The sequence below is a fragment of the Mus musculus genome, chromosome 9 (genome assembly GCF_000001635.26).
Source record: "Mus musculus strain C57BL/6J chromosome 9, GRCm38.p6 C57BL/6J".
Lineage (NCBI taxonomy): Eukaryota > Metazoa > Chordata > Mammalia > Rodentia > Muridae > Mus > Mus musculus.
In genome coordinates this window covers 75,606,706-75,614,211 of record NC_000075.6, presented here as the reverse complement: position 1 = coordinate 75,614,211, position 7,506 = coordinate 75,606,706, and the positions used below count along the sequence as shown (strand labels likewise).

Below are 7,506 nucleotides of genomic sequence, written 5' to 3'. Positions count from 1 at the left end.
TTGTTGCTTGGTTTGTGGTTTGTTTGGTTGTTCTGTTTTGTTTGAGACAGGGTCTCACTATGTAGCCCTGAATTTCTGGGAGCTCACTATGTAGAATAGACCAGACTTGAGCTCACTGATATTGTCCTGCCTCTGCCTCTTGATTTCTGGTATTAAAAGCATGTGCCACCATACGGAGCTGGTATTTTCATTTTTGAAATAGCATCTCACACTGTCACCCAGCCTATCCTATAATTTAATGTGTAAGCCAGGTCAGCCTTAATTTCTCAGCAATGCCCCTGCTTCAGCTACCAAGTGCTGGAATTACAGAAGTCTACTTCCAGGCCAAACTTCTTATTAATGTCTGTCTATCTGCTTGTTTGTGGTTCTGAGACAGGGTCTCTACAGCCCAGGTTGACCTTAAACTTACTATGTAGCTGAGGGTAAACTTGATCTTTTGAACTTCCCACTTCCATCTCCCTAACATTGGAATTATAGGTGTGTGCCACCATGCCTGCTTATTGATTGCTAATATTAAAAATAGGAAAGTTAGGGGAGACAGGAGGCATCTATCAGGATGTAAAATGAATAGATAAATAAATTAATGGAGAAAAGCAGGAAAGTTAAGTAAGTATCCTACTTCCCACATTTGTATATCCATTGGCATCTACTCACTTCTAGCCCTTGTGAGACACACAGGTTGACCAGATGTCCTTTTTTTCTCAACTGTCTTTAGTGCAATTTCAATATCTTTCTAGAGCCCCTATGTGGCTGTTGATCTCTGCTTGGGCTTCCAACTATGACAGCAGTATAAGAAATCACTTCTGAGTCTTCTTCATTCCATAGACTGCTCCTGAAGTCATGATCCATTCACTGTATCACATTCAGCCTTTCTTTATGAAGGACCAGGACACAGCCACAGAAGGTAGTCGGCTACCAGGTATCTTTGTCTCTCTTTCCTCCAATCTGAACAAAGGTGCTTCAATATCTTTAGATTGTGCCTTTCGCTAGTAAAACTGTTGATCTGATCTGTAAACAGCCCCATTTTTATTTAGTAAAAGACTATGCTTTGTGATGAATGTACAACATAGAAAGGTCAGATATCCTGTCTGTTATACAGACCATTTGGCATAATAAAAGCATAGGAAAACTCGAGAACATTATTTAAACTGGTTTGGTCACACCTCCAGTTCTTTTCATTCTGACAAGGGGATGCAGGGTTATAGTTGACCATGGAAACTCTGTTGTCTCTCAGCAGCCATGGTATACCTGTGTTCACCACCCTAGTTTCCAGAGCCTTAAAAGGCCAGCTTTTATTTTCTGACTCAGCCACCCACTGGCCTAATTTTTGTTTATTTATGTTAATGTTCATGTTACTTGTGTGGGGATGCCCTGGGAGGGCAGAAAAGTGCATAGGCTACCCCAAATTTAGAGTCACAAGCTGTTGCGGTCTGTCTTGTGTAGGCGCTGGGAACCACACTGGTGTTCCCTGGAGAATGATGTCCTTAATGACTAGAGAAGCTGGATAAACCTATCCTACCACCTCTCTTTCTTGAATGACTCTGAACTCCCATAAAAACTCCCTTTGTTCATCCCATGGGACTGTTACAAAAATTTTTTAAAAAATTACAGGAATATGAAGGCATATTTTTCACATGCATGCAAAGTTGCTGCTATTATTTTCGACTTTAGGATTTCTTCTACAGCATGTTTTTTATTTCAGCTATGTGACTATTGCATACCTCACCCCAGATAGCAGCCATTCAAGTTCACCCTCACCCATCCTTGGTCTACTATAGATCCAGTCAGCCCTGAAGCATCCATCTCTTTAGTTCATGTTCCTGCACTAATCCCAACATAACACCAATCCCACCATATAGTGAAATACTGCATGGAGCAACTTGGAAAAAAATACAACAACAACTCAGAACAGCTATAACTGTCAAGTACCCTTCAAAGGTTATATACTCAGCGTACCCAACAAGGAGTCAAATGGAGAGCAACCTTATGGAATAGAAAATGCCCCTATTGTGTGTATGGTGGTACATACCTGTAGTCCCAGACCTTAGGAAACAAAATCAAGAAGACTAGGAGTTAAAAGATCAGCCTAGGCTACATGATAGGACTCGTTCTCAAAAGAAAGTTTCTGGAAGGAACCCATTTTGCTATGCACTTCCACAATCAGGGATTCGTCCCATTCAACTTTCATGCCCCAGAAACAAGATAATATTCTGTAGTTCCTAAGAACCAGTCAGAGAGAAAGGACATTTCAGTACATCTTCGTTGGTGGGGATGGAGGTTAGACTGCTAAAAGACCCACAGTAATAAACTCAGGGAGTTTTAACTTCTACCCAGGCCAGAGACGCAGCTATCTTTTGCATAGCACTTTTTGCAGGACTTTCCCATCAGAGACTGCATCCAAAGAATGTCTTCTGTAACCACAATGAAGGACTCCGGACTGTGTGTGCTCTTAGTACAGATAGACCTGCGGTTGTTGACTCCCACACCGCATCTTTAAGCTGTAAACATTTTACAGGGAATGAGTCTCGAATCCAATGTCCAGTATGAAGCCAGTGTGTAGGTATCAGTTCCCCAGCACTCCCAAACCAAAACTTTTATCCCACTCCCCAAACCCCAGTTAGTTTTCCAACCCCTCTTAAGCAATTAACCCATCTAGTTCTTCCCACACCTACACCTAGCCAGTAAATCCTAGGGCAGGCCTGGTCTATTCCTATACTTGGCCCAAAGTGGGCCTTCATGAGGCTGCCCAGAAAGATGCTCAGCTGTCCACAGTCTTGTCAAGCTTCTGCCACCCATGGCGTCAATGATCCTGAGCCAGTCCACAGAGCCTACCCAGCATCCCCCAAACCCAGGCTCCACCTGCCTCGCAGCGTGCTGGCGCACGTAGCTCTAGATTCTACCGGAGGACCCTGCGAGGCCATCGCGTCATTGGGAGACGCAGCTGCGGCCCGGGCAAAGGGTCCTGTCTCGGAGTGGCCACCGCGCGCCGCCAGAACTACGCTTCCCAGGCTGCCCCGCTGCAGCCGCGCGCCCCGCGCCCCGTGCCGCGCCGCGCCCGGCCGGGAGCCGCCTGTTGATCGCAGCTCCAGCCTGGGGCCACGGCGCCGCCCCTGCTGGTCGGACCCGCTCACTCCTGGCTCTAAGGCTGCTGGGCAGGACCTTCCGCTTCGGGATGGGCACAAGCAAAGGTGAGAACCTGGGACAGGAGGGCACTGTCGGGACATCCTATCTGAAGCACCCCTGTCCCCCGCTTAGCGTGTCCGCGGGAGGATGCTCCATAGCGTGGCGCGCGGCCAAGTGCAGCCCGCAGCGGCTTGCACCCGAGCTGCTGGTGCGCGTGGTGGCAGGGGACCGAGCCGGGCAGCCGGGGATGAGTGTGGGTACCGGTTGCACTGTGCCCTGCAGTCCCGCAGACCCTCGGCGCCGCAGTCCACGCGCAGATGCAGAGAGGGCGCGGTCTCCAGTCGCTCCGGGCTACGGAACTGGGGTTTTCCACCTTAGGCTTTGTTTCCCATTTTCTCTTCTCCCGTAGACCGGTGTGTGATAAGCTCTCTGAGTCTTGGGCATCTCACGGCCTCATTTGAGCAAGAGCCTGGGAAGGGAGGAGTCGGGCCGGCATCTTTTCTGAGATCCTGGGAGCTGTCACAAGGACGCATCTGCCTTCAGAAAGCCTCTCTGAGCAGGTCCCAGAGAATCTTTTCTTATTCTTCCTGGTTAAAATCATGCTGGTCTGTGTCTTTCCGAGGCTTCTTTGCTTTAACCTGTTAACCTGCAAAAAATATGAAGGTCGGGTTTTTTTTTTTTTGGGGGGGGGGGTGATTTTTTAAAAGGCTCTGGGAATTTTTATTTTAAAATATTAGAAGATGGGAAGGTAATGCGGCTAAAATGCAAATTACAGGAAAGAGGCCGAGAACGCCATCGTTTCTCCGGCGCCTATTAAATATCTGATTCACCATGCGCTTGGGAAGGGAGAAAAAAGAACATCAGAGAACGAGAACGTATTACAAAAGCATGGTTTCCATAGCAGCTCCACCATCTAGGCGCTGATGGATGCTGGGCCAGACCCCCTCTCCTCTCTAAGCTGCGATCGCCGTGTAAAATGAGATATTTGGTGAGATGGATTCTGAACCTCTTTTCGTCCTAGATTCTTATATCAAGGTACTGAGATGGCCAGAGTGTTTAACACTTTTACAAAATGCTTGATGGAAACCGAGCGAACAGTTTTCCCTTAAAGAAACAGGAGGATTTTTCAGGGCTTAGCCAATCCAGTTTTGGTTTTTTGTTTGTTTATTTATTTGTTTGTTTGTTTGTTTGTTTTAAATATGCCTGGTTCCCTCAGTTTTCTTCAGTATAGCTCAATAAATATCTCAAAGGTTTGGTTTTTATGTTAATATAAATTGGCAGGCCACAATGTGGTGGTTTTGTTTGCAGCAGGCACTTCGATCAGCTGATAAAGGTTAGTGGCTCCCTAGGGCTGGGCCTGAGCTGTCAAATGTGCTCAGCAAAAAGGTGGGGGAGGAGACTCCAACAAGCAATAGCCAGAGAGAACATACAGTGAGGAGAGAGAGAGTGGTACTGATGGGTTATTGTGGGAAAAGTGAATTCACAATAGAAGGTCTGAGAGACACACTGTACATCACTGACCTAACTCCCCAGCTGGTACAAAACCAATGAGTGTGAACAGGATTTCATATTATTTCAGAGCATCATACTGAGGGAGCACGTGTCTTTACAATGCAGAGATTAGGAACTTCCCACCATCCTCCCAAGGTCAAGGTGGTACCTCTTATGGGTCTCCTGCTATAAGAAGACCATCTATATTTCACCCGTATAGTATTCCAGCCTATATAATGCAGGGGTAGGGAACAGCTATCATAGGTGGGAAGAATGCAGGTGACTGTGAATTGATGTATGTGGACTTTGACTGCTACATGAGAAAACAATAGTTGTAAAAGATCATTTGGGGGGACAGGATGTGATAGGGTCTGACTTAATCCGAGCACATAGAACTCTGTGAGTTTAAGGCCAGCCTGATCTGCATAGGGAGTTCCAGGGCAGCCCAGCAACATGTAATGAGACCCTGTCTCAACCTTGCATACAAAATAAAGAAGTAAAGAGAAATAATTTGGAGATGTGCAAGATAACCTGAATATGCACTGTGTGTTAGACAATATGGAAACTGTTCTTAGATACAGTAAAGGTACTGTAGTATATAGGAGATTGTTCTAATTTTTTTGAATTTTAAATATTTTTAAATACCTTTACTTATTATTTGACACAGTGTATCTTGATCCTATCCATTCCTCCTTAGCCCCCAGTATGTCCTCTTCCAATCTTCATGCCTTTGCTGCTGCTGCTGCTGGTAGCCTACTAAATCCAAAGTCAAGTGATCTTGTTGGGTTGATGTGCAGATGGTACGTTAGTAACCACAGAGGCTGTGGGTTCATGAGTGCAGCCGTTGTCCTGTCTAGAAGACGTTTCACTGCACTCCTCCCCATCCTCCGGCTCTTTCCGCTTCCTTCCATGATGCTCCCTGAGCTTCCGTGTGGTTGATTTAGATGGTCCATTGAAGAGTGCGCATCCACAAGTCACTTAGTCTCAGCACTTCAGTCATTATGAGTCTGCACTAACTGCATGCCACCATTGTGCCAGTCAGCACACCTTGGCTGGTAGGTCAGTATGAAAGCATTAGGGTCCACTGTTTGGGTAACCCATTGGTGAGAGCACACAGAGCACCTTCTGAGACTATGAAAGCTTCGGATTTTAGAGATGAAGCACATTAGCATCTAGAACACTCAACAGAACGGTCTGTGGTCGTAGAGCAAGTTGAGGACAGTGACGAGAGTCGTGAACCAAGAATGGCGGTGTACAGCTGGACTTTGCTCCACTCTTTTGTAGATTTGAACCTTGTTTCTTTTTCCTTCCTTCCTTCCTTCCTTCCTTCCTTCCTTCCTTCCTTCCTTCCTTTTTTTCCTTTAGGAGGCAAGAGTGTAAACCGGGCTGCCCTGGAAATAGCTGTTAGACCAGGCTGACCTTGAACTTAGAGATCCACCTGCCTCTGCCTCCCAGGTCCTAGGACTAAAGGTGTGCACCACCACCACCACCTGGCTTAGATTTGAACTTTTTAAATAAGAAATTGGAGGTGAATTTTAAGAAAACAAAAACAAAACGAACAAATAGAAAAGGCTGTAGAAGACTTTGTGGATATGGACAGAGTGCTGGATGAGTCTGACAGGAATTTCTTAACTCCAAGTTCCCAAGCAAGACATAAAATCTTCCCAGAGATGTTAGTGGAGTCAGGAAAACATTGCTTCCTTTGGTTCTTCTAGATCATTTATGCTTAAGAGACGAATCCTCTAGCTTTAACTCAAAATGTCATTATATACTTGGTGTCTGTGGGAAACTTGTCATAGAAAACCACCCCCCATCAAGTTCTTTTTAGAAACTATCACAGTATTTGCATGTAACCAGAGGTATTCTCCTGGGATGTTTAAAGCCTCCCTGAGCTACTTATACCTAATATACTGTCATTCTGTAACCTCGTGTGCCTCTTTTTTTGGATTGACAACAAAAAGGAACGCACAGTAGAGGCGTTCTAGGAATGAACCCAGAGTCTTGCTAGGAAAGCCCTCTACCACTGAACTATAGCCTCAGACTTTTTTTTTTTAAGATAATTTGACCTGCAGTTGGTTAAAGTAGTGATGTGGAAATCCCAGTTATTAGTGCAGCCTCTGTGTTAGTTCATTCTCAACCCTCAATAGTTCTTGCCCTAGCTAAGAACTACCCTGAAAGAATTCCCTCCTCTCCACCCATGTAGGATTGGAGATTGAAGATGAGGCCCACACAACCTAGGCGAGTGTTCCACCACTGAGCCACAGCTGAAACCTTCTTTTATTCGGTTGGTTGGTTGTTTGGTTCACCGGTTGGTTGTTGTTGTTGTTGTTTGGTTGGTTGTTTTGTTTTCTTTGGGGGCAGGTGTTGAGACGGGGTTTCTCTGGGTAGTCCTTGCTGTCCTGGAACTCAATCTGTAGGTCAAGCTAGCCTTGAACTCAGAGTTCTGCCTGCCTCTGCCTCCTAAGTGCTGTGATGGAAGGTGTGTACCACCATGCCCGGCCTCAGCCTTCTTTTGTTTTTTATTTTGAGTTAATGTCTCAACAAGTTGTCCAGGCAAACCTTGAACTCTTGATCCTTTTGCCTCACCCTCCTGCGTGGCTTGGGTGACTGGTCCCAGGGTCCAGCTGTCTTTTCCCTTTCACGTCTGGGATCTGTGACAGTATGTAAGAAAGTCTGAGAATGTAAATTCTAGCCAGCATCAAATGGTAGTTCATTTTACTTTGGGTTAGAAAATGCTGGGGAAGTAACTGATTTAGTTTCTGATAGAACTTAAATAGTGGAGTTCCCTCTTTGTCCTTTTGTGAGTATATCACATATAACCTTGTGTGAAAAGTTATGTGGACTTATAGACTAAACCTGGTTCAGAGAAAATTCTAGAAGGTATGTGCAGAA

The 7,506-nt window shown here is 45.5% G+C and overlaps 1 protein-coding gene across 5 annotated transcripts in view; it reads left to right on the top strand.

Moving 5' to 3' along the window:
• The first annotated feature begins 2,869 nt into the window (after positions 1–2,869).
• The window catches only part of Tmod2 (tropomodulin 2), a 45,722-nt gene continuing 41,085 nt past the window's right edge, over positions 2,870–7,506 (top strand). Inside the window, exons 1-3 of one of the 5 annotated variants that reach the window (XM_030244444.1) lie at positions 2,870–3,188; positions 3,533–3,683; positions 3,899–4,111. The gene's annotated coding sequence lies outside the window, so the exon portion shown is untranslated. Of the gene's footprint in view, positions 3,189–3,532; positions 3,684–3,884; positions 4,159–7,506 lie in introns of those variants that run through there. The other 4 variants (XM_030244445.1, XM_006511268.3, NM_016711.3 and 1 more) reach the window with 4 other exon arrangements.